Raw genomic sequence first — 27931 nt, 5'->3', positions numbered from 1 at the left:
GACGACCGCGGTGCGGTGTTCTGGCGGGGGTACTTTGCCCTGTGTGAGGTTTCTTTGAAGCAACACTAATGTTTGGTATAGTCTATGCCCATAGAAACAATCTGACCTGTATTCTCACCCCACTAAAAAAAGAATTTCTATAACAAGTTGAAGATAGAAGAGCATTAAAAGCTAAGACGTAAAAAGGAGTAGTGCCACAAAGTTCGGGAAAAGAAGAAACTCATTCATTAGCAGGGAGACAAGGATCCCCTGCCATAGATTGGCAACACATAGGGAAGTTGTGTATATAGACCTAAATCAAAAACAGACACAATTTTTGTCGGGACTAGTGAATGAAGGCATGTACCAGGTGTTTATATACTTTTGGGGAAAACACCTATAACAAACTGCCAAAAGGCTGGTATGAGCATTTCAATGATCCTGTTTGGGATGAGAAATCAAACACCTGAGTTAAGAGGTGTCAGTGCTTCAGAGATAGAGATATTTTTGGTGCTCTAATTCCATCTGTGGGTGTGATCCTGAATGATCATAAGATAAGGGAGCTGTCAGCGATTGTAGATGAGCTTTCTACAGATACAGTAGGTGCCTTCTTGTTAGTGGACACAGAAATGATTGCCGTAAGATCAATGGTTTTACAAAATTGTCTTACATTAGGCATTCTTCTCACAAAAAAGTTTGTTTGCAAAATGTTACCAGTTCAACAGGGCTGCACCTACATTCCTGACAATTGTAAAGGGCTGGGGAAGTATATTTAGAAGATGACACACTTGAAAAAGGACCTGAAGAAGTTAGAAGCGACAGGTGCCCAGTAAGCAATAGGTAGTGGTTTTTCAGCAGTTGAAAGGTGGTTTAGGAGCCTAGGAAAAGGACCTGCTGGTACTATCCTGAAACCTACATTAATAATAGCTTTGTGTGCCTTAGTTTCTGTTGGAGATGGAGATGGAAACTAGGCAATGGTCATACTACATTGATGTCAAGCAGTTAGGGGAGTCCAGAAGATGTTTTCTGGAGCAACCTCTGAAATTTTGAGCTGCCTCATTGAAAATGAAAGTTTGAAAGTTGCTGTGATGGCTTGATTCGCCATCAGAGGGAGGACTGATGTAGCAGAAATGTTAGTACTGTGCCTGACATCATAGTGATCATCTATATGTGAGAACTTATGCAATTTTCTAATCAAAGTACTAATAGTTTAGTTGTAAAGTGGTGCACTGAGAGTCATTTTAATGTGCATTCACTATAGAATGGGTTACTTAAAATCATGTGGTATAGCCTTTAAATGTTATGCTTAACCATTTAATTCATTTTTATATTATACTTCATGGTGTTAACTAATAGTGTGCAGTAGAACGATATTGATTTCAGGAGAGAAATGTTTACAATGTTCCAAGCACAAATTGAAGATTGTAGTTTTGCACCACACTCAATGAAATGTATTGACAGTTATTTTGTTTTATAGCTACTGTAACATGAACAATTCCAAAGCCTATTACTGTTGGATTAATAATTTTGAATGTTAAATGTGCCTTATTTGAATAAATGCATGTGCCGTTTTAATTTCCTTTTCTGAGCCTAAGTGAGGTCTGCAAGACCCAATTTCCTGATTGTGCAGAGAATGTTTAGTCATTCTTGCTAATGTGAACTTTCCTTTCAGACTTAATTCTCATGAGAATGCTAGCTTGGTAATAGCTGTTCTATTGTCTTACACATAGTGAGCCTTAGAAGCTAACCTTGACCCCACTACATTCAGCAGCTGTGGATTGGACTATGTATACAAATCTTTCTATGTGCACTGATAAGTAAATATTTATGTTTTCTACATATTGGTAATGGGAATGTTTGTCGATGTTGCAGTTCTATGTCACATGACTGGCTTCCATTGGACAATTACACCTTCTCCATCATGTGGTGTGGTTTATGGAGAAATCATCTTGCTCTATGAACTTTAATATACCGTTCCTCAATTAGACTTTAGGCAGTTCTTCCCCACTCTACTCTTCTTGCTGGTGCCCTTGGATTCTGAGAGGTAAAATCCTCTCTACCATTGCCCCTTTGATATGTTTTGCTGAGATTTAGCGATTTTTTTCCCCTGACCCAGAGAAGAAGACTCTTAATTAAGCTTCTGAATCCTGACGCCTTCCCTTTCACCTACTTTTTTGCCAATTTTAGTTAGTAACCTGCAACCCTTGATTTTCTTTTTCCTAATTATTTTTGTCCTTTTGTGGTTTTTGCTTTTTTCCCACATATCCTTAATCCAGCACAGGTTAGCATGAATTTTCTAATTCATAGGGTTATCCCTTGCCAAGGTTACTAAATTGTAGACTATTAATTGCCAAATGACAGCATTTGTTTCCTCCTTTTCAAAATTTCTTATTGTTGTTATGTGTAGCATCTATTGAGTGCTTAGTCTTTTTGATAGTTTGTTTGAATTTATGTAGGGTTTTTGGACAGCCTATCATGACCTTGTATCTTTACAGTCTTGTCTTGAGAATCGTTTACATTACTCTGAGCCTTAATCTGTAATAAAAACCCTTTGATTTTATTTCAGACTGTAGTTTTCCTTGTGGGGCACCAATGGTCACAGTGTCATTCTAATTTGATTTACTGTGCAATTTATGCCTATGTTTCCACACCCTTGTGCTGGGTAAAAAGACTTATTGACCTTGTTCAAAGCATAATCCTGAGAAGGAATTTGCTCATGCAAATCCTGCGAGGAAGGAAGTAGAGATAGGATAAAGCAATAAAGCCTCAAGCAAGTCAACAAGTCTAGAAAGGCACTGGTGGAATCAGAGGAACCAGAGAAAGATAAACACAATAAACGTGGGACCTGTGTGATTTACTTAAGTGACCGGGAAGAGGTGCAACAAAATGCAGTTGCCAGGCATCAAACAAATGACTACTTAACCTTGTACAGCTAATCGTACCCTGAATGTAGAAGGAGGAACTAGAGTAACGGCTTGTGCGTGTGGAAGAAAGGCTGAAAACGTATGACCCTGGGACCCTTCATTTCTTCAGGTGCCTGACAAGCAGTCATCTTATACACTTCCATTGTTTATACGCTTTCTATCTTGAAAACTGCTTATCACAGTTTTTATAGCATTAACTGATCTATGATTGGTGACAAAATGTAAAGCAAATCAAAATACATTTCTAAAGTTATTCCTGCCTGGATTAACCCAAAGTATATTCCAGTTCTAATGATATAAGGCCTTAACTTTAACGGCTATGACAAGGTACTTCCACTACAATCTTTACACAAACTATTCCCTAATTCTTCCAGAACCCGGCCCAAGGTCTGGAAAGGACCAAAGAATATTGCCACCCTTTCCAGACTAATCTAATCTTCTTATGCTCGGAAAGGCGTTGTTGCAGCTGGAAAGTCACTGCAATAGAAAGGGCGCAAGAGTCATAGCTGGAGGGGGTAGGTCCATCCTAGAGCGAAGGCTGTGACATTGAAGTTGGGCATTTGGCCACAGTACATTGGTGATAATGAAGTGAGAATTGTGTCAATCATCTGGGAGTCAGAGGAGTACTGCCAATGAAAAGGTACTGCATACACAGGACATTTGAGAATTTCAGGATTAGTTTGGGGAAACATAACTTCACCTCTGCGAATTGGGCAAGGTTGGGAACCTTTACCTAAGTTTGTATGGGGACACATTTCCTATTTTTGCCCCCGTCACTCACCAAATCCCATTATTCATCAGTCCTAAATGAATGCACTGATCAGCTTAGTAATCCTCATGGTGTGCTCAGTTTTTTGTTCTACTTTAGAGTTGTTTTGTGACCAATGGATGAGCATGAGAACTCAATCCTCCTTTCACCCATCATTTAAGGAGAGGCCAAGCTATAAATGGATATCGACACTCCAATCACTTATCCACCTTAAAATATATTTCATCTGCAGAAGGATGCTAAAGTGTACATGAAGACTATAGTCATATTCTGTTCATATTTTCACCCATCCCTTGTCAATCTTTATCCTAGATCATCTACGTAAAATTGCTAATCTTCTGTGTAATTGTGTGTTGTGGTATATGTATACTTCTATAAGTTTTGTGTGTGTGTTCCTATATTTTGGTCTGTGTGGAGGGGTAATTGTATGTCTGTTTTGGTACTTGGTTGACTGTACTGTGCAGAGGTATCTACAGGACTGTTTACCTATGTTGTTTGCTCTTTGTATGTTTAACCGCTTCTGTGCCTTGGACAAGGTGACCTCGTCCAAGGCTACAGTTCCCCCCCCGTGCACCCCCTCCCCCCCAAGGCGGGGATGGAAGACCTTCCCTTTCCGCCCCCCGTGACGTCAGCGCGCGAGTGCGCGCTGATTTGTCACAGAGGCCTCCCCCATCGCGCTGGAAGCTCTGCGATTGCAAAGCATTTCTCTTTCAATCACTGGGGGAGGCCCGGAGGGGCTTCAAAGCGAAGGAAATGTATTTCCTTCCCTTTGAAGTCTCTCCCAGGGTTTCAAAAGCCGGATTGCTTGCAATCCAGCTTTTGAAACCCCACTAGACACCAGGGATTTTTTTTTTTGTGAAATTCACATAAGGGAGCGACCCCTTGGGCAAGGGTCGCTCCCAGGGGGGGCATTTTTTCGGGAAGGCCTTTTCTGCCCCAGGGACCATTTTTTTTTAAATGTTTTTTTTAATGTTTTTTTTTTTTTTTTTTAGGTGGGGAGCACCCCTTGGGGGAAAATTATATTTAGGCCATTTCTGCCCCCCTTGGGGGCAGATTGGCCTATTTTGATGAGGCCAATCTGCCCCCAAGGGGGGCAGAAACCATTAGACACCAGGGAGTTTTTTCTTTGCGTGAATTTCACGCAAGGGGAGCGACCTCTTAGGCAAGGGTCGCTCCCTGGGGGGGCAAATTTATTTTAGGCCATTTCTGCCCCCAGGGGGGGCAGAAACCTCTAGGCGCCAGGGCAAATTTATTTTTTTTGTTTTTTTTCTGTTTGTTTGTTTTTTTAGAGATGGGGAGCGACCCATCAGGCAAGGGTCGCTCCCCTGGGGGGAAAATTGTATTTAGGCCATTTCTGCCCCCCTTGGGGGCAGATTGGTTGATTTTAGGTCAATCTGCCCCCAAGGGGGCAGAAACCACTAGGCACCGGGGATTTGTTTTTTGGCGCCAATGTCACGCAGGGGGAGCGACCCCGTAGGCAAGGGTCGCTCCCGGGGGGTGGGGGTGGGGGTTGGGGGCAAATTTATTTTAGGCCATTTCTGCCCCCCCCGGGGGCAGAAACCTCTAGGTGCCAGGGAACATTTTTTTTGTGTGTTTTTATTTGTTTGTTTGTTTGTTTTTTTAGAGATGGGTAGCGACCCATCAGGCAAGGGTCACTGCCCTGGGGGGCAAATTGTATTTAGACCATTTCTGCCCCCTTGGGGGCAGATTGGGCGATTTTAGTACCACTAGGCACCGGGGATTTGTTTTTTGGCGCCAATGTCACGCAGGGGGAGCGACCCCGTAGGCAAGGGTCGCTCCCGGGCAGGGGTGGTTTGGGGGGGGGTCAAATTTATTTTAGGGCATTTCTGCCCCCCCTGGGGCCGGCTGAGCTAGAGGCCAAACTCCACAGATAGGCACTTTGCAAAAAACACCTCTGTTTTCTGTGAAAAAATAAGTTGTGTCCACGTTGTGTTTTGGGCCATTTCCTTTCGTGGGCGCTAGGCCTACCCACAGAAGTGAGGTACCATTTTTATCGAGAGACTTAGGGGAACGCTGGGTGGAAGGAAATTTGTGGCTCCTCTGAGATTCCAGAACTTTCTGTCACCGAAATGAGAGGAAAAAGTGTTTTTTTGGCCAAATTTTGATGTTTGCAAAGGATTCTGGGTAACATAACCTGGTCAGAGCCCCGCAAGTCACCCCATCTTGGATTCCCCTGGGTTTCTAGTTTTCAAAAATGTGCTGGTTTGCTAGGTTTCCCTAGGTGCCGGCTGAGCTACAGGCCAAAATCCACAGGTAGGCACTGTTTTCTATGAACAAATGTGATGTGTCCACGTTGTGCTTTGAGCCATTTCCTTTTGTGGGCGCTAGTTCTACCCACACAAGTGAGGTATCATTTTTATCGGGAGACTTGGGGGAACGCTGGGGGAAGGAAATTTGTGGCTCCTCTCAGATTCCAGAACTTTCTGCCACAGAAATGTGAGGAACATGGTAGGTTTCCCTAGGTGCCGGCTGAGCTAGAGGCCAAAATCTACAGGTAGGCACTTCGCAAAAATCACCTCTATTTTCTTTAAAAAAATTGGATGTGTCCACGTTGCGCTTTGAGGCGTTTCCTGTCGCGGGCGCTAGGCCTACCCACACAAGTGAGGTATCATTTTTATCGGGAGACTTGGGGGAACGCTGGGTGGAAGGATATTTGTGGCTCCTCTCAGATTCCAGAACTTTCTGCCACAGAAATGTGAGGAACATGTGTTTTTTTAGCCAAATTTTGAGGTTTGCAAAGGATTCTGGGTAAGAGAACCTGGTCCGAGCCCCACAAGTCACCCCATCTTGGATTCCCCTAGGTCTCTAGTTTTCAGAAATGCACAGGTTTGGTAGGTTTCCCTAGGTGCCGGCTGAGCTAGAGGCCAAAATCTACAGGTAGCCACTTCGCAAAAAACACCTCTGTTTTCTTTCAAAAAATTGGATGTGTCCACGTTGCGCTTTGGGGCGTTTCCTGTCGCGGGCGCTAGGCCTACCCACACAAATGAGGTATAATTTTTATCGGGAGACTTGGGGGAACACTGGGTGGAAGGAAATTTGTGGCTCCTCTCCTCTCAGATTCCAGAACTTTCTGCCACAGAAATGTGAGGAACATGTGTTTTTTTAGCCAAATTTTGAGGTTTGCAAAGGATTCTGGGTAAATGCACAGGTTTGGTAGGTTTCCCTAGGTGCCGGCTGAGCTAGAGACCAAGATCTACAGGTAGGCACTTCGCAAAAATCACCTCTATTTTCTTTCAAAAAATTGGATGTGTCCACGTTGCGCTTTGGGGCGTTTCCTGTAGCGGGCGCCAGGCCACCCACACAAGTGAGGTATCATTTTTATCGGGAGACTTGGGGGAACGCTGGGTGGAAGGAAATTTGTGGCTCCTCTCAGATTCCAGAACTTTCTGCCACAGAAATGTGAGGAACATGTGTTTTTTTAGCCAAATTTTGAGGTTTGCAAAGGATTCTGGGTACCAGAACCTGGTCCGAGCCCCACAAGTCACCCCATCTTCGATTCCCCTAGGTCTCTAGTTTTCAGAAATGCACAGGTTTGGTAGGTTTCCCTAGGTGCCGGCTGAGCTAGAGGCCAAAATCTACAGGTAGGCACTTCGCAAAAAACACCTGTTTTCTTTCAAAAAATTGGATGTGTCCACGTTGCGCTTTGGGGCGTTTCCTGTCGCGGGCGCTAGTCCTACCCACACAAGTGAGGTATCATTTTTATCGGGATACTTGAGGGAACGCTGGGTGGAAGGAAATTTGTGGCTCCTTTCAGATTCCAGAACTTTCTGCCACAGAAATGTGAGGAACATGTGTTTTTTTAGCCAAATTTTGAGGTTTGCAAAGGATTCTGGGTAACAGAACCTGGTCCAAGCCCCACAAGTCACCCCATCTTGGATTCCCCTAGGTATCTAGTTTTCAGAAATGCACAGGTTTGGTAGGTTTCCCTAGGTGCTGGCTGAGCTAGAGGCCAAAATCTACAGGTAGGCACTTTGCAAAAAACACCTCTGTTTTCTTTAAAAAAAATAGGATGAGTCCACATTACGTTTTGGGGCGTTTCCTGTCGCGGGCGCTAGGCCTACCCACACAAGTGAGGTATCATTTTTATCAGGAGACTTGGGGGAACATAGAATAGCAAAACAAGTGTTATTGCCCCTTGTCTTTCTCTACATTTTTTCCTTCCAAATATAGGAGAGTGTGTAAAAAAGACATCTATTTGAGAAATGCCCTGTAATTCACATGCTAGTATGGTCACCCCGGAATTCAGAGATGTGCAAATAACCACTGCTCCTCAACACCTTATCTTGTGCCCTTTTTGGAAATACAAAGGTTTTCTTGATAGCAATTTTTTACTCTTTATATTTCAGCAAATGAATTGCTGTATACCCGGTTTAGAATAAAAACGCACTGCAGGGTGCAGCTCATTTGTTGGCTCTGGGTTCCGCGGGTTCTTGATGAACCTACAAGCCCTATATATCCCCGCAACCAGAGGAATCCAGCAGCCGTAACGGTATATTGCTTTCGATAATCTGACATTGCAGGGAAAAGTTACAGAGTAAAACGTAGAGAAAAATTGATGTTTTTTTCACCTCAATTTCAATATTTTTCTTTTTCAGTTGTTATTTTCTGTAGGAAACCCTTGTAGGATCTACACAAATGACCCCTTGCTGAATTCAGAATTTTGTCTACTTTTCAGAAATATTTAGGTTTCTGGGATCCAGCATTGGTTTCATGCCCATTTCTGTCACTGACTGGAAGGAGGCTGAAAGCACAAAAAATTGCAAAAATGGGGTCTGTCCCAGTAAAATGCCAAAATTGTGTGAAAAATAGGGTTTTCTGATTCAAATCTGCCTGTTCCTGAAAGCTGGGAAGTTGCTGAGTGTAGCACCGCAAACCCTTTGTTGATGCCATTTTCAGGGGAAAAACCACAAGCCTTCTTCTGCATCCAGTTTTTCCATTTTTTTTTTTTAAAACGAAATTTTCACTGTATTTTGGCTAATTTCTTGGCCTCCTTCAGGGGAACCCACAAAGTCTGGGTACCTCTAGAATTCCTAGGATGTTGGGAAAAAAGGACGCAAATTTGGCTTAGTTAGCTTATGTGGACAAAAAGTTATGAGGGCCTAAGCGCGAACTGCTCCAAATAGGCAAAAAAAGGCCAGGCACAGGAGGGGGAAAAGGCCTGGCAGCGAAGGGGTTAATAGTGATGGAGCGATGGGTCAAATCTTCTCCAATCGATTACCTGATGGACCTTTGTAGTCGACTTGAGAGTTGTAGGAAGTTAGCATTGATCAAACAATTTCCAATCAACAGGTAACACATTTGGCTACACAATAAGGATCAGGAATCTAAAATAAAGTTAAGGAGTTTTATCACAAGTTAGCAGTCAAGTTAGTATAAATCAGTCCCAGAAACATGCTGTGAAGATAAAGTATTACAACAGGATAACTAAACCTCCTGAAGCAGTTCAGTCACATCAGCATAAGGCATACTAGAAGTTCAGGTACAGCAATATAGAAAATTAGCAATAGAATCTGGTGCTCAGAGAAGAGTCTCCTGGCTTCTCTCCTAAACATGAGTAAAGTTTAGGACCATCTAGTTTGAGACCTAGATCAATCAAGCATTTCTGAATCTAGAGAAGAACTCAAAAGGTCAGGAGGTGTGGAAAATATATATGCAGGCATATCAAAAGGGGAGGTGTCTGATTTTAAGAAGCTTGGTCAAGAGTCTTCAGGACTTGGAGAATGAAGTATCAGCCTAAGCCACACTTAGGAAAGGAACAGACAAAGGGGTAAGCATAGAGATCTGCACATCTCAAAGTTCAAAGGGAAGCTGCCTAACAACCTGTGAGAGCACTAGTTAATACCACACATATCTGGGCAATACTCCTTGTTCATGCCATCAGGGGTTCTATTTTGTCCTTTCCATTCTCACGCTGTAAGCTGCAGCATCTGTGGATTCTCCCAGATCACTCATGAGAACAACACCATCATTGAGCACCTCCAGCATTACTGATTAGGGACTGTTAGCTCACACTTTGTTTCCCCATGTTCTTCCATCAAGGTTCTTTTTTCAGGCTCTCTATTTTTCAGACAGTGTTATATCTATTTCCAAACTAACATTTTATGTAAACGTACCTGCAAAGAAACACATGCAAACAAAAATGGAAAACACTATTTTATGTCAAAAGAATTCAGGCTTAGTAATGTCAAGTTAAATGTATAATTCAATGGTGCACATTTAATGCTTGCCATGTGTAACTTACAAAATATATTAAATTGGCAGTACGCCAAATGCAACTTAATTCAGGGAGAGCACAGGAAGCAGCAATACATGGTTTCTCTCAAACACAGAACTGGTGCAGCAGTGCACATTTTGTCACACATAAAACAGGTAATGTACAGGTAAAAGAAAGAAAAGCTTTTCACACAAGCAGAGAAGGTATAGTGAAAGCAGCAGAAAACAAAACCTGTGGTTGGGGCTTTCTGTCCTTGCCTAAAGATCTGTGTGGACTGGTGTGGATGGATAAGAGGCTGCTACTGTGCCTCTCTGTCCCTGGCAATGTGTGCTGGAGAGAGGCTAGGAGCTGGGTGTGCTCCAAAGTCTTATGCCCAACAGTGTATCCTGGAGGGATGGTGGGGACAAAGGCATGTTTAAAGTCTTCTACGAGTATTGAATCAGGCACTTTCTGCTAGGGCACTTTCCCTCTTACCCCATATACTCCTCTGACATTCTTCAAATTCTCTAAGGTGGACATCTGGCCCCTTAGGCTTTGTGTACTGTCCACTAAGAGTTACCAGGCTGCACTCTGTTACCTTTAGCCAGAAGTTGCAATGACAGATCACATGCTGACTCACAGGTGCTGCTAACTGACTCCTGCATACATAACTCAGCTGTCACAGATCCATGTCCCTATGCGGCCCTACAGATACTCAACCCACCCTGCGAGATTCAAATGTAGACCTCAGGAAACGAAAGGCTAATCCTATTTCACCCTCAAGGACACTTTGCAAGTCCTGAAACAGCCTCCTCCTCTGTGAGGTATGACTGTGCAAAGGCCCAGATATCCGACCCAATCAGGTGAAAGAAAGAATGAAACTGTTTAAAATAACATTGGCCAGGCACTGTCCCACAGATTCATATAATGTAGTTCCCATCCCGGGTGTGCCTGTGACACCTAATAGTTAGTACAAATTGCTACAAATCAAGGTTAAGTTCTTGTGAGAATCACTTCTTGGTCCCGATAGGTGAGACCATCGGAAAACATTCAGTATGCTAACACAGCATGAAAACGAAGAATAAAGCATCATGTTGTACATGAGAGAATTACATTATAGGGCATATTTATGGAAAAGTGGAGCATCATTCATGATGTAGCACTTTTCTAGCGCCCCTTTGCGTCCCCCTAACGACAACGTGTGTGCCGTATTTACAATATGGCACACCATGGCGGTGGTGTCCACATTAACGTCATAATTTATAGCACTAATGTGGAGCTTTACTGGATTAGCACCAGGAGTTAAGGCGCTAATGCCGCAGCACATAGAGGCCCATTGTTTTCAATGGGAGCATCATAAAGCAGGCGTTAATAATGACGCAAAAAATGGCGCAGTGAAATCTAGCAAATTTCACTGCACCATTTTTCTGGGCTTCCCTATATGGGAATGCCCCCCCTGCATACATAATGCCTGGTGCAGGCATAACGTGGCGCAAGGGTTTACAAAGTGGCACAATGCTTTGTAAATATATCTCCTGGGAACTGCCACCATAACACTACATTTGCAAAAACAATACATATATATATGCAAATGTGGAGCAAGATGGTGCTTGGGGCATCATAAATATGCCCCTATGTGTTTCAAAACATTATTTACAAATTAACAATTGTGTGCACAGTGCATGGTGGGGAAAGGGCAGAGAGTTGACTGCATGCAAAGGATGATGGCGACAAGCAGCAACAACCATTCTGAAATCGAGGCCTACATTATCAATTTTAAAATAAACACAGCTTCTCAACAGAATGTCTCAAATTCATTATGTTTTAATTATGCTCATTAATTAAAACCGCTTTACCAATTCCAAATCCCTAGATAATTCATTGGGTTGATTTGCTAGCACAAACATTTGCATCATCTATGTTTTAACCCACACAGTCTTCGTGGTTAAGATGTTTATCAAATGAATTCCATTGAGCGGGCTAATTGAGTTTGTATTAGATGTTCTATAAATTTCCTCTAATACATTGCAAATTACTCAATGAGTGAAGACTGAATGCAAAATAATTGATCGTCTCTCTTGTTCCTATCTTATCATCACTCACGTTTTTACTAAATCCTATTTTCAGAGAATATGAAAGCCTCCATGCACCTGTTAGCTTTTCACCTATTTATGAGGTGAAGACAGGACATCTTTGCTTCCCCTTCCAGGCCTACCTGTTTAGTCAGTGTCCAATACAATCACTTGACACCTACTGAAGGAGTTGTAATTAACACGTTGGCTGGAGCAGTCTCTTGTTTAATGATAATAAAGACATTAAATTAATTTTAAATTAATATTATTTTTTCTTTCTGAGGTTGGCCTGACCTATTTAGAAGACCTTATACGACTGGCTCTGCTTTTGTTGTGGGCTACAGTGTAGCAATCATGACAAGGTGGCTAGTATTCCGTGGATAGCCTACGTTAAGAGCGAGCTGTATACCAATCTGCAACTATTATGTCCCACTGCGATTATTAAAAATATTAACCATAATAAAAGAGTTTAACATTTTGAAACAGGTTGTGATCGATGTAGGGTCGGTAGGAGTGAGGTTGGAGTACTGGAAAGATACATTTTAAACTTACCTTGAAGAGTATTGACCACTGATGTAGTCTACAGCAAGACAGTGGGCCTCGCTATGGATCTATTCAGATCCATGTTGTGAGTCTGTGTGTATGCACTACTATACAAAAATCAAACCAGTTGTCCTGATGCTTTGATTACAAAATGATTTATACTCACAGAAGCACTGCAGAATGAGTGGTTTTGCTTTTCAGTTGTTGCATCTAGGAAGCACTCACTGGCTCCACCTGATGCCCTACATGTATCGATATTTTGTTGGAAAGAAAGTGAAGGTTTGTCCTAGTTATGTCGTTTTTGACTAATAAGAAGTTAAAGAGTAGAACGAAAAAGCATCAGTGAAATAAATGATTGGTTCACCAGACTTGGCACTGAAGGACACATCATTTTAGGCAGATGTGCACAAGTGATCAGATGAAATGCTTTGACTCACAGTGCAAGGGATTCAGTGTGAGAAGTGGGCTGATGCATTTCCTCATGCTTTAGGCTGAAGTGGGTGGGGGGGGAAGGGACAGGCAAAATGCGAATTCCTGCTGAATAGACCAAAGGATGAAGAGGGCTGATCCAAAACCCTTCTATGTCTGTATGTATCTAGGTATATTTTTTATTTATGATGTTATCACCCAGGATGGCAAAATTCATAAAGCTCTCTCTAGGCCTGACTGGTTGTAGCCTCTTGCAGGATTAGTGGCATATTGAGATCACTGTGGACAGCTGTCCTAAGGTTTCAACACAAGAGAGTACTGTGTTGTATCAAATGGAGACAAAACAACCCCGTTGACAGGAGAAGATTTGAATCAGAGCAGTAAAATGTACTTTTTGTAGGACTCCAAAAATCATTGCACCTGAGTTGGGATCAGTCTTTGCTATGTTCTGCACTCAAGCAATTAAAGAAGGCCCTGAACTAGTAAAGTTGTAGCATAATCAACAATGTTAAGAGGTGAAATTATTTTGAGATTTCCCAACAAACAACTAAGTGTACCCTACTAAAAAGGATAGAAAGGGCTGGCGCCATTGAACAGTGGTAGTCAACAGGGCTTGGAGGCTTTAGTTTTAAGTTATTTGGAAATGTGAGGCCAGCCACTTTCTGGTCTCTATGGGATAGTCTGGACTGTGTTGTACACACTAGTACACTTTCTTATCAGAGAAATATAGGTCAGAAGCACCAACATCGGCAGACCAGGCATGGGCAGCAAGAGCAAACCTTTCAGTAGCCCAGGCCCAGAAGCAGACCACACTTGGAATAAGAGAGGAATCAAGAAAAGCAGGCTATGTGAAAGCTGGAAAATGCGAGTACAAAATATTGCAGAACAGCCAGCACTGTGTAATGATGAAGGCACATAAAACTCTAGGAAAGAAAAGTTTGAAATTACCTGGACCTTAAAACCCTTACACTGTGGTGAGTTACACAGCAAGGAACCAGTGATTCCTCATTCTTTCTCTCTTTTAATAGAAAATATAGACATTGTATCCTAAATTTAAAGATACAAATGTATATGGATTCATGTTCTGAGATTCATTTGAATTTGTTTAGTTTACTGGGGTGTACAACTTTCCATTGAGTGGTTGCTAGTTTTGAGCTAACTTTCCTAATTATGTGGCTTGATGTCATTCTAAGTGTTTGTGGGTGTAGTAGGTTAATCTAACTTTTTCACAATGGATATGTCAATTAATGGCAGGATATCATTTTTAGTATCAGTTGAAAGGATGTGTCAATGAAAGAGCAAATACTTAGACAAGTGTATAACTTTGAGCTATATTATTCATATGATGGTGAAAGCAAGTATATATAATGCGTACAGTCTTTGTAGGGTTATGAGTTAACGTGGCTTATGCTGGATATACTACTGCTCTAGCAAATACTGAATCATCTGAATGACTTGTAGGTGAATAAATTCCCCAAGCGATTTCTCCTCACCCACTAGCATGTGACAGAACACCATGGCACAAGGACTTGAAAGGAGACAATGATGGAAAGAGCAGATGAAACCAGGCTGAGACAGGAAGAGGATGGGAGAGACCAATTCCAAGTCAACACCCCTACCACCACCCTCTGCGCAACAGATGACGCAGGCCTGTAGGTACATGCAAAAGGGAGGGACTAAGTGTGACAAAGGTTACACAAGGACATCTGAAGCTACTCACTGAGCTGTCTTGAACAGACTACCAATATGAGATATAACTTTACACGCAATGCTCTGGTGAAGGTACCTTAACCATTCAAGCTACTTTAAGAGGACAAAAGCTGCGAGCATTGTTTTGAATGGTATTTTTATTCCAAGTCAGATTAAAGAAAATCAAAAAAATCATCACTACCCAGTATTTTTCGCTTTGAATATAAACATAAATCAGCATCTTCAAGAAGTATTCTTCTTTGAGAAATGTGGCACCCTCTTTCAGGTCTTCAAAGACGTCAGGGACACAATCATAGTTAGAAGCCCCAGCTAGATGCACCCCCCATGGAACCAACAGACAGGTACGCAGTAGTGGGTGTTAACGCTTCTGAAATATGAGAGTACACACTTCTCTTCCCCTGAGAATAGGAACAGCACACCATAATCAATGTAAGCATCACTTATAGAACAGACACCGTCAGGCATTAGCAGTGTGTTTCCCAATCTTCATGTTTTCAAAGAAGTACACCACATCATCCCTCATACAACTTGTAGTGCTGCACATCAGCAGTACAAGCTTGCATTACTCACGGAACAGGTACAGAATGAGCAGAAGTGCAAGTGTCCTTAGTTCACAGAACAGTCACAGCATGGTAACCGCAGAGAAAGATTCCATCCTTGACACTATAGCAGCAGTACAATCTTTCTACTATCAAAGAACAGGCAAAACCCAGGGAGTATCAGTGAAGCCTTCTCTCTCAAATGCTAGGTACAAAACAGAGTGCAGCAGCAGTACAAACACCCTTCCCTATTTCATGTGTATGTTTCAGAACGGTTGTGTGGATTGATAAGTGCATGAATGATTGAGCAAGGAAAAGGGTTAAATATGGATGGTTGGGTAGAACATCTGTTTTTTCAGCTCCAAGGTGACCCAAGGGGTGAACATGAGCTTACAAATACATATTTCTAGGGCGTGGCCAAGATTGTGTCAGAGATGGATATAATGTAAACGAGCTCCGTGCTGGCCCGCAAAAATCCTGCTTTAATCCCAGCCATTGCAAGTCTACGTGAGTTTAGAGCAAATGCTTGGGTTGCCCAACAATGAAGACGGACCTATTGAACTGAAAGATGCCTGTTCTGCCGCTCGCTGGAGCTGAAGGCCCAAGGCGACTGGGAGTAGACACAAGGCCTGAGGGCCATTCCTTTAGAATGCAGCCCCGATTGAAGCAGTTCTAGGAGAGCGGAAGATGGAGTTTAGCCGCTGCCATTGGCCCCTCCCTCCCCCCCAGGTCTCCTGTGAGAAACAGCAAAGACGTCTGTGGGGCAAAGAGCCGACAGAATTCTGAGAAGGGGAGCTGCAGCCAGGTGGATGTTCGGCCCTTTGGCTGCCGGCAGTGGCCCTGCAAGCACCTGTGCCTCTGGCTCCCGATCGGACCTTGAGCCAGGCTCAGTACTCCAGTGATCAAGGACCCATACCTGGATTGCAGTAGGCCCAAACACAGCACGATTTCTGGGAGCTGCGATGGGGAGGCGAGATCCGCCATGGTCCTTGTGGGTTGTGAACCTGTTGGAGGGCTCCGGACTGAGCGTATGCTGACGGGGGCCTGCCTGCTTGCCTGCCACCCTCTATCCCCCTGCTTGAAGACTATGGGCCTGATAAACCACAAGAAGGAATGATGCCTTGGGACAAAGGCAGCAACAAGTGAGTGCATGCAGTGAGGGAGCCAGGTCAATTGCTTAAACGATCCTGAACAGGTGTTCCTGGACCTGAGTGAGAGACTTTGACTGAGGGGTGCTGGAACCCCAGGACTTCTGTGGTTGGTTGGTCATGCCCCTGGAACTTGGTGGGCACTGCAACACATGCTGGTCACCGCCCTTGACCAGCTGGGAGCCTTTGGGGATCCTTTCTTTCCATTTCCCCTTACTTCTCCCCCACACCTGCCTAGTCTGAGTCTGCTCGGTGATCAGTAGAATTGGTGACAATATGCCTGAGAGCAGGGGAGAGGGCTCCCGCACGAGTCACATAGGAGACACCCCTTCCCACCTCCCCACCACTGGCCAGGGGGCTCAAGGACTATTCCTCTCTCTCGCGAGAGAGAGAGAGAGAAGAAGGATTTCATGACAGCCATACAGATTATATTCTCATAAAATGAAGAGCACATAGAGATGATCAAGTTTATTTGAGCTCCAAAGGAGTTCAGATTGGGGGGCGGGGACTGAGACCTGAGTGTTGCTTGCACCACTTGGTGTTTGCTCAGAACCCCATCTGCCCTGGTGAGTGTCCCACAGGACTGTGCCATGAGTGGGGTGATAGTGTGAACCAATTAGAATAATGACTAAAGAGAAAAAACACAGGGCTACCCACCAGGGGCAACTGCCTTCTTCATGGCCCTACAGTCTTTCCACGAGGCACTTTAGTGTAGGGTAGGAGAAGTGCACTAGGAAGTTTCTTTGCGATAAGACCGCCGCAATGTGGCGGAGAGAGTCTGCCCTGCAGAGTCATTGATTTCAGAATTAGAGGACATGATCACAAATCTCTGCAAAGCTGTCACTGAGGCTTGAGGCACTACCAAAGAAATGCAATGGAGATTAGAAGACACCAAAAACCTCACCCGCTGGAACAATCTACTTTCCGTGGCCTTCCCTGAGGGGATTGAGGGCCTCAATATGGCGCAGTTCCTGGCCAAGTGGATGTGGTCAGTCCTCTTCCAGGGCGAACTTTCCTCCTGCTTTGTCATAGAAAGGGCACAACATACAATGGGGAGCAGGCCCCCTCCAAGAGCCGCCCAAGAACTGTGATTGCACGATTCCTGAAGTTTTGGGACAGAGACATGATCCTGGCAGAGGGGTGCAGGTTGTGGGAAGTTCGCCATGACAATTCAAAAATCCTGATATTCCCTGACTGTACTAGGCCGGTACAGAAACAGTGGCTGACCTTCGATAAAGTGAAGGCTAGATTGCCGGGCCTTCAACTGCAATATATGCTTATGTTGCCAGCGAAGCTTAAGGCCCTGTTCCAGGGAAGATTTTACTTCTTCCAGACACCGGAAGATGCCTGGACATAGATGGAGAAGCCCCCCACACTACTGAGGCACCGAGTGGATGAGCTTGACCCCCACCCTTACGCTGTGGAGGGTACCTGGCAAAAGGTCAATCGACAGCCCAGCAGGAATGGCTTGCAAAGACATCAGAAGGATATGGACACGCTGGAACACCTGACGATACCCTCAGACTCAAGGGAGAACCAGTCGGCGGGCACCTAGAAAACTGAGCACGTTGAGATAGACACAGAGACTCCCCACCCTCTGACGATGGCCATCAGTTCACTTGAAAATGGTCCAGTGAGTGCACTGCTGAATAGTGTGACTGTAGACCTTCAGAAAACGCCTTAGTGAGTGACGTGGCATATAATTTGGGGCCAGATGGAAGTGAAGTAGTGTCAGCAGCTCCCTCTCCTCCATGGGCTCCAGGAGTATGGAGACAAATTTGTTAGTTCTACATCACTGAGTCTCTGTTATCGGGGACAGTAGACTGCTGTTGTTTGCAGAGTTGGTGGGAGAGAGTTAATGGGAGGGGGTGGTGTGCTACAGACCTCTTAGTCTCCCCTGTTGAGTAGTTATATTCAGTTATGAGGGGTTATACTCAAAGGGGTCCTTGTAGGGTGGGGAGGAGGGTGGATTGGTAAACTGGTTTGAGGGTTTTCGGTTGTAATTTTTGAAGGGTACAGACACTGTTTCGCTGACTATCAACTATGCAGGTTATGGATATTGACTTAACCGAGGGAGGGAATTCAATGACACATAGATTCCCACCTGGCTCTGGCTGGGAGCGAATACATCACCTCAATCCTTGAACACATATCAGACAAATGCCCTACTTTAGGCTCTTCTGGTCCTCAGTTCCCAATATAAGCTGATTGTCCCACTGGCAGATGATAAGATGATTTCTGTCCTATCCTGGAACGTGAATGGCCGTGGAGACACTGTCAAGGTGGATTAGTAACCCAATGTATAAAATGGATTCAACAATCTGTGGTATTCTTGCAGGAAGCACATCTTCGGGGGACGTAGCGTAGATTTTTGGGTAGGGGGCACACATGACTCTTGCATACTCGGGATACGTGTCTGGGTTTCGGGGAGTGGCTATTCTCATTAGGAAAACCCCCCTTTACAATCCTGAAGCAATGGATAGATCCATTAGGACAATATGTTGGAGTGAAAGGGCTTTTGGGGATGGTCAGAGGTCACATTGTTTAGTGTCTATGCACTCCTCGGTTACAGGCCCCTACCCTAGAAAAATAAGCTAGATATTTGCTAGAAGCAGACTCCTCTCGCCATGTGGTGGGCGGAGATTTTAATTATGTCATGGTCCCAGACTAAGACCCACCTTACCCACCTTGCACATTTTATGGATGCCTTGGGCCTTTTGGATTCGTGGAGACTGATTCACCCCCATGAAAGGGGCTACTCATACTTCTCTGGAGCCAATAAAGTATTTTCCCACCTAGATTATACCCTTGCCCCAGCAGTGGAAGTTAGAACAATACAGCAGGCTGAATTCCTTCCCCAAGGCTTATCAGACCATTCACCCTGGTAAGTGAGATTGGGCAAGGGGGGCTATTGGCAGATCAGGCTGGAAATTTAACACCTACAAGATCAAGATGTAGCATTCGGGCTCAGGGTGGACACTGAGCTCTACTTTAAGGAAAATGAGAATTCATTCACATCTAAAAAGAGTCCTTTGAGACCCCCAAGACTAGTGACTAGTGCTACTGGGAGAAGAATATCGAGCCCTGGTACAAGAAACAGTCAAAAACCAAAAGTTAGTGACATTACACAGGCAATATGATGGGGGTGACCAGGCTAGAAAACTTCTGGTCTGATTGGGTAAAGGAAAGAAGTAGAAGCCAGGTCAGTCCACAGGGTAGTCGGACCCGCGGGGGAAGGTCGTGGACTCAGATTATGCCATAGGAGGCGTCTTTTCTCGCTATTCTGAAGACCTCTATTGGACAGAACACTGCAGGCTCCACCCTAAATAGCTTCCTATTTAAAGTCGATCATGACCCCTGTATTAAACCAGAGGGTCGAGAAACACTCAAGACTAAGATGACATTGAAGGAAGTCCGAACCGCCATTGCTAAGCATAACTCCAATAAAAACCTAGGCCCCAGTGGAATCCTGCCGGAATTCTACAAGCGCTATACAGATTGGCTGGGATCAAATCTTCTAAACATGTTCCTGGAGGTGGTTCAACAAGGGACTCTCCCTCTGCACCTTAGGTGGGCATCCATAGTATCAATACACAAAGATGGTAAACTTATGGAGCACTGTGCTTCTTATTGTCCGATTTCTCTACTTAATATAATCAAGACAAAACTGGCCACTATTTTAGCTACCTGACTTATACAAATTATAACACCACTGATACATCATGAGCAGACAAGCTTAATGCCCGGTAGGCCCACACAATATAATCTTAGACAAACCCATAACTAGATGAATGAAACAAGGGATCATTTGGAGCCACATGTCTTTCTAGCGTTAGACGCTGAAAAGGCCTTCAATGCCATGCATTGGCCCTTCCTTGAATACACACTGGTGAAATTTGGGTTTGGTCCCCAATGTAGGAAATTGATAAATTGTTATACCAGACCTCAGTGGCATCCGTTAGAGTAAATGGGGTAAAGTGGTTGGACTTTCCGATTGGTAAAGGTACCAGGCAGGGTTGCTCCCTGTCCCCTCTCCTGTTTGCCCTCACAATAGAAACATTTGCCTGCAGGGATCTGAGGTTTCCATATCATAGGTGATACTACAACTGAGGATAAGATCTTGCTTTATGCAGACAAAATTTTTCTTTATATCACAAAGCCCACCCAGTTCCACCTTCTACTGTTTACGCAGTTTAAAGACTACAGGAGCTATTCAAGTTATTAAATTAACTGGGACAAGTCAGTGCTTTACATCCCACGGAGTCAAATGAAGGTGCCTCCTCTCCCCCACTATCTGCCACACTGTCCCCTTGGGTTTAAGTATCTGGGCATTTTTATGACACTACTAAGATATGTTACAAACATAAACTTGGGAGGGTAATACATACCTGCTGGGAGCACATGGAGCAGTGGCGTGGATTCCCCTCACACTACTAGGGAGAGCAGCCATGTTTAAGATGGTGTCACTACTGAAGCTACTTCATGTCCTGCATAACTACTATCCAATCCCCCAGTGTCCTTTCCCACAATAGAAAGGGATATGCACACTTTGTTGTGGGATAGCAAGCACCCTAGAATAGCCCTTAAAACTTTGAAGTGAAATGAGTATAATGGTGGAATAGCTCTGCCAGATGTGTGTGCCTACTATTAGGCATTCCACCTCATAAACGTTAATGACTGTTTTTTTTTTTTTTTACTACCCCCACCCCTCTCACCCCTCCCACCCCAGACCACTCCACATTTAGGCCCTCATTATGACATTGGCGGTAAATCCCACTTACCGGCATGCTGACTGCCGCCAACATACCGCCACTGCTGTGGATATCCGTTCACCATATTATGACACACACACCAATCTGTCACTATTCAGCTACACACACAAGTCCGCCACACCAAAGGTTAGTGATAAACTGGCGGTATCAAAACCCACACTGTTATGCCAACAGAACTACGCCCATCATTCTGACCCATGAATCACCACGGCGCACATTCAATGGCGGTAAACTATTGGCGATACATACTGCCGCGCTAAAAAAACACACACTCAAACAAAACAACACCACATTGGACAATTCAAACTACACACACCTGACACTCATACACACACCACACCACACACCCATACCACAATAAAACACACATCCACATTACCCTCAGCCCTTTACCATTACAAATCATTGGCACAAGACAGACACCACGCCCACAGACAAGACAAGAGACACATACCACCATCAGCTATACACCACCAACGCACCTCACAACACACACCCGAACACATCACCCTACACTCCCTCACCCGCACTACTCACACAACACCCATGGCACCACAACGACACCCCAGATTCTCTGAGGAGGAGCTAAGGGTCATGGTGGAAGAAATCATCCAGGTGGGGCCACAGCTATCTTGAGTACAGGTGCAGCAGATATCCATTGCTAGGAGGATGGAGATATGGCGGAGGATCGTGGACAGGGTCAACACTGTGGGACAGTACCGCAGAACAAGGGATGACATCAGGAAGAGGTGGAACGACCTACGTGGGAAGGTACGTTCCATTGCTGCAAGGCACTAGCTCGCAGTACAGTAGACTAGCGGTGGACCCCCACCTCCTCACCCACAACTAACAACATGGGAGGAGCAAGTCTTGGCAATCATGCATCCTGAGGGCCTGGCAGGAGTTGGAGGAGGACTGGACTCTGGTAAGTCAACTCTTTACTACTATCACCCCCCTACCTGCATGCCATCACATACCCTCACCCCGACTCCCATCACTCCACCACCTCCCACACACCCCACCATCACATCCCACTTAGTCCAAAGCGAAGCCCTGCATGCACTACCAATGCATTGACACCACTCACAGACCTGCATGAACACCTATCACTAAGGCATGCACACTAGAGACAATCAGCGAGCCCACCACATAACAACTCACACAAGGTAAAGCTGCCAGGGCAAATACAACCATGGAGGGCAAGCCACCCATGCACAGTTTGTCACACACAAAAACAATGACACTGCATTTACTTCCCCACAGGTATCCCAGCCAATGTCACCGGAGATGAGGGTCCAGCACTATCCAGTCCCCCCACAGAAGAGGCCCACAGTGGTGACAGCGACTCTGCTCGCCTGGATCTGGATGACCCTCCTGGCCCATCAGGGACCTCCGGACAGTGGGTTACCCAGCCACAGTCACACACCACCACAGAACCTCCCCCCTCAGGAAACACCACCACAGCACCCACCCAGCGGACCCATACCTCTGTCCCCAGGACATGTCAATCAGCAGTGTGTCCACCAATACAGGGACCCCAGGGCACACCCCATACCCAAGACAATCAGGGACCTGGCAATGGGCACACGGCTCAGGGGACAGAGGCACAGGACAACATGGAAGCTGGGAGGACTGCTGTGCCCCAGGAGGAGGACAGGCCCAGGGAACCGACTCTCCAGGAGGCACTCACTGAGATCCTGGGAGCATACCAACATTCCCATGATACGCTGGGCCAGATCCTGACCAACGTGCAGGAGAACAGGTGGCTGCAGGAGGGACAGTGCCAGGGGATCAAGGAGGACTAGAAGGCCATTAACACCACCCTGGTCTCCATTGCAGGGGTGCTGGCAGACATGGCCAACATTATGAGGGAGGCAGTCGTACAACAGCGGGACCCTGCCACTAGCCAGACTACTGAACTGCCCTCCACCTCCGCTGCCGCCAGGAGCCCCCACCACAGGAATAACAGGCTACCAGCACCTCTCCCCCTGCAGAAGGAGAACCACCCGCAAACATTTCCTGCAATCCAGGCAGATTCCAGAGACTATTGCCAAGACCCCCACCAGGAAATAAGACTCTCCTGAATGTCACCCTGGTGTCCCACTCTGTCACCCTGTCCACCTTGAACTGCCATTGCTCCCCTTCCTATGCCCCCTTGGACAATGTACCTGTGCTACAAATAGACTGGAACTACACCCTGGACTTTACTCCATCATCACCCCAGCCATTTCACTTCTCCCATTTTACTTCTTAGCATTGCAATAAACACACTTTGAAAAAATACGGAGTATGGAGTATGTCAAATGATTTAAATATGTAAAAGTTTAACAAGGTTTAAACATTGCAATTGGACCACCGGCAGCAGCATCAGCAGCACCACCACTGAGCAGCCGTCACTGTCGCCGACAGTCTGTAGTCCTGCTTCCATGGGCTGCTGTGCGGCCTGCCCCCTGCAAATCCTGTGAGTCTGACACCCACCTGAGAGACTGTGACCTTGCACTCCCCAAGATCTACATCACGGGGCTCGATGGCCCCTCCAGAACCAGTGGGTATGGTACCCACTCACCCCATCATCTACCGGATGAAGATCGCAGGGCATGATGCCCCTTCCAGAAACCAGTGGGTATGGCACCCACTCACCCCATCCTTCCCAGAATGAAGATCACAGGGCTTGATGCCCCCTCCCTGGGGAAAACAACCACTCACTCCATCCTCCCCAGAATGAAGATCACAGGGCATGATGCCCCCTCCAGAACCAGTGGGTGTGGCACCCACTCACCCCATCCTCCCCAGGATGATGATCACAGGGCACGATGCCCCCTCCAGGACCAGTGAGCAAGTCACCCACCCAAGAGACTGTGGCCATGCACTCCCCCGAACCAGGCAGTGGGCAAATCACCCACTTGAGAGACTGTGGCCTTGCACTCCCCAGGACAAAGGGCACAGGGCATGTTGCCCCATCCAGGACCAGTGGTGTTGTACCATCTTCCGCCTGAGGTGCCTGCCTATTTTCAAAATTATACCCGCAGTGTTCTCTCTGTGTTGTTGCAGGAGACAAGTGAATCCTTGGACTTTGTAATGTGGCCTTGTGGCCCACGCACATTGAGGACTGGGCAGTGGCCCTTGTAATATACATATGTACATACTGTTGGATTGAATGTTCGTGTTTTTACTGTATTGGTATTATTACACTCACTTTCATCTATTCGTGTTGTCCTTGCGTTATTCCTGAGGGGTACGGAGTAATTATGTTTTATTATTGCATCTGTTTGTGTGTATGGTGGTGGGGTGGGGGTGTTTGTTGTGTGTGTGTGTGTTACTCTCTTCCCCCCCCTCCTCCGTGTGTTAGGCGGCTGTACTCACCGTGGTCATCTTTGCCGTCGTTGGTGTTTGTTGTGGAGCAGGACGTAGAAAAGCATTGGGAAGATCTGCAGTTCAGGCTCCATGGCGGCGTGGTTCTTTCCTGAGTCTCCAATGGTGAGTCATTTCCCTTCTGTGCAGTGTTTCTGCCAGGCTTTGTATGTCGCTGGTACTGCCCCGGAAATGGTGGCAGATTGGGCTTTCATAATACAGTGGGAGGAACATTGTCTTCCGCCTGGCTGTTGATTCTGCGAGGGCGGTCAGTGTGGTAAGTGGCTGTCTGTCTGAGCTCTTTCCACCATTGTCATAATTTGGCGGTATTTACCGCCAGCCTGTTGGTGGTATTACCGCCACTTTATCACTGACCGCCAGGGTTGTAATGAGGGCCTTAGACTGGAATGGTCACAATGGGACTCAAGGTCTTGTCTACACTATTTATATGGGGGTCAGGAGACCCAACTCCTCCTGCCAGTCACTCTAACAGCGATAATGGCCTGGAGAAGAGGTATGAGATCCATAGGGTGGTATGGTAGGGAAATGCCGCTGTTGGAGAGGTGCTGGCTTCCCAAATTGTAAATTGTGAAAATTGAAGAGGTTTAAGGCCTGGGATTTAATAGGAGTCTCCAAAGGGGGTACCTGGGTTGAAAATAGAGACATCATGCCATTCTCCTCACTCAGGATAGAATACAGAATGCAAGGAAATCAATTCTTAAAATACGTTCATGTGCTACATGCATGGAGGGAAGAGGGAGTCCCAGGTGATGGGAGGTTGGTGAAGGAATTGGAGAGAGGTGTGATTTCTCCCACGTATAAAACCCTTAATAACAATATGCCTGATACCTTGACAGGTCTGCGAGCGAAATGGGAGGACGATGTGGGAAACATGGAAGACATTGAAAGGGAGGCAGCCCTAATGCACCTTAGGGAAGTGGCTATATAAACATGGCAGCATCCAATTCAAAATTTTACACCCAGTATACTACGATAGGCATCACCTACAAGCCATAGGGAGGGTTCAAGGCCCACACTGCTAGAGATATAATGATGTCAAGGGTTCCGTCTTCCACTATGTGGAACTGTCCCCAAATACAGGCCTACTGGAGCATGAACACTAGGGAACTTAGTGACATGCTTTCAATACACCTTCCATCAGACCCTTAGGCCCATATTTATACTTTTTATTGCCCCGCATGTTCGTCATTGTTTGACGCAAAAGCAGGGCAAACTTACAAAATACCATTGTATTTTGTAAGTTTGCCCTGCTTTTGCATCAAAAAGTGACACAAATGCGCTGCAAGAAAACTATAAATATGTGCCTAAGTTTCTCCTCCTGGCAATCCCTAATGACATTGATCTACCCTGGGCCCAACTCCTCTTTTGCAGCCTTGGCCTTGTGGTGACTAAAAGAGATGTCGCTCGCTACTAGGGGTCTGAGCAGTGCCTTACCTTGCAGGAATGGAAAAGGGGTTTATACATGTATGTGGCAGCAAAGACTGTCCCCGGAAATTTCGCAAAGTGTGGGGTAAATGGATAGCATACTATTCTTTAGATGAGCTGTAAAACAATGGGCCATAGAGTGGTGTCATACACCAGTAATAAAAGATACTATACCAACAAACATGATGGGCCCAATTCACAAGGAGCCTCTACAGCCATGGGGGAGTCTCCACACTCATGGTAGAGTTTCCACACTTGTGGCAGCATCTCTGTACTGCAGTTCTCATTGCAGGGATTCTGCCACGTGTGTGGAGCCTCCCCTACGACTGCGAAGGCTCTTTGTGACTTGGACCCGATGTCTTTGATATGGCACTGTGGCCCTCATTATGACTCTGGCAGTCGGTGATAAAATGGCAGTAATACCGCCAACAGGCCAGCAGTAATTACCGCCCAATTATGACCATCGCGGAAAGATCTCCGAAAGAGAGCCAATGTACCCCACCGACCACCAGGGCAGAAACAACAGCCACCATGGTGGTAGCTGCCCACAGCCACGCGGAAGTCAAAGTTCCGCCCACCTTATTACAACGACATAATCAACCACCTTTTCCGGGGCAGTACTAACGACTTCAAAAGCCTGGTGGAAACGGAGCTCAGAAGGGAATGGACTCACCATTGGAGACACAGGGAAGAACCACGCCACCATGGAACCCGAACTGCATGTATTTCTGATGATGTGCTACTTTCTGCTCCACCACGAACACCAACGCCGGTGAATATGATGACGGTGAGTACAGCAGCCTAGCAGACAAGGGAGGGGGGAGGAAAACGACAGTGACACACACAAGCACCATACACACCCCACGCACACACCATACACACAACCAGCTGCACAAACAAACAAGTTAAACCCCCTAAATCAGCTGAATAATGCAAGGACAAACAATTTTACCAAAGTGATTGTAATAATATCAACACATTAAAAAATAAGTAAGCCAATGTAATTGATATTTACAAATGTACAGAACAAGGGACACTGCCCAGTCCTCAGTTCGCGTGGGCCACATGGTCACAGGCCAAAGTCTAAGGCCCCACTTGTCCCCTGCATCAACATGGAGAGAACACTGCAGGGGCATCAGCTGGCAAATATGCAGGCACCTCGGGAGGAGGGGGAAGGGGTGCACCTCAGCCGGGAGGGGAAACAAAACCACTGGTTCTGGAGGGGGCAACATGTCCTGTGCTTGGTCCTGGGGAGTGCAAGGCCACAGTCTCTGGAGTGGGTGACTTGGCCACTGGTTCTGGAGGGGGCAACATGCCCTGTGCTTGGTCCTGGGGAGTGATAGGCCACAGTCTCTGGAGTGGGTGACTTGCCCACTGGTTCTGGAGGGGGCAACATGCCCTGTGCTTGGTCCTGGGGAGTGCACGGGGCACAGTCTCTGGAGTGGGTGACTTGCCCACTGGTTCTGGAGGGAGCAACATGCCCTGTGCTTGGTGCTGGGGAGTGATAGTCCACAGTCTCTGAAGTGGGTGACTTGCCCACTCCTTCTGGACGGGGCAACATGCCCTGTGCCTGGTCCTGAAGAGTACAAGGCCACAGTCTCTCGAGTGGGTGACTTGTCCACTGGTTTTAGAGGGGGCAACATGCCCTGTCCTTGGCCCTAGGTAGTGCAAGGCCACAGTCTCTGGAGTGGGTGACTTGCCCACTGGTTCTGGTGGGGGCAGGCTCCACAGTAGCCCATGGAGGCAGGATGACATTGTGTCCGCCGGTGGTGACGGCTGCACTGTGGTGGTGCTGGTGGTGGTGGGAGGCTCCTGCACATCCCATGCACCCTCAGATGGATGCACTGTGGTGCAGCTGGTGCTGGTGGTGGGAGGCTCCTGCACATCCCCTGCACCCTTGGATGGATGCACTGTGGTGCTGCTGCTGGTGGTGGGAGGCTCATGCACATCCCCTGCACCCTCAGATGGATGCACTGTGGTGCTGGTGGTGGTGGCGGGAGGCTCCTGCACATCCCCAGCACCCTCGGATGGGTGC

This window comes from Pleurodeles waltl, chromosome 6 (genome assembly GCF_031143425.1).
Source record: "Pleurodeles waltl isolate 20211129_DDA chromosome 6, aPleWal1.hap1.20221129, whole genome shotgun sequence".
NCBI classification, from domain to species: domain Eukaryota; kingdom Metazoa; phylum Chordata; class Amphibia; order Caudata; family Salamandridae; genus Pleurodeles; species Pleurodeles waltl.
This window is presented reverse-complemented; position numbering follows the sequence as displayed.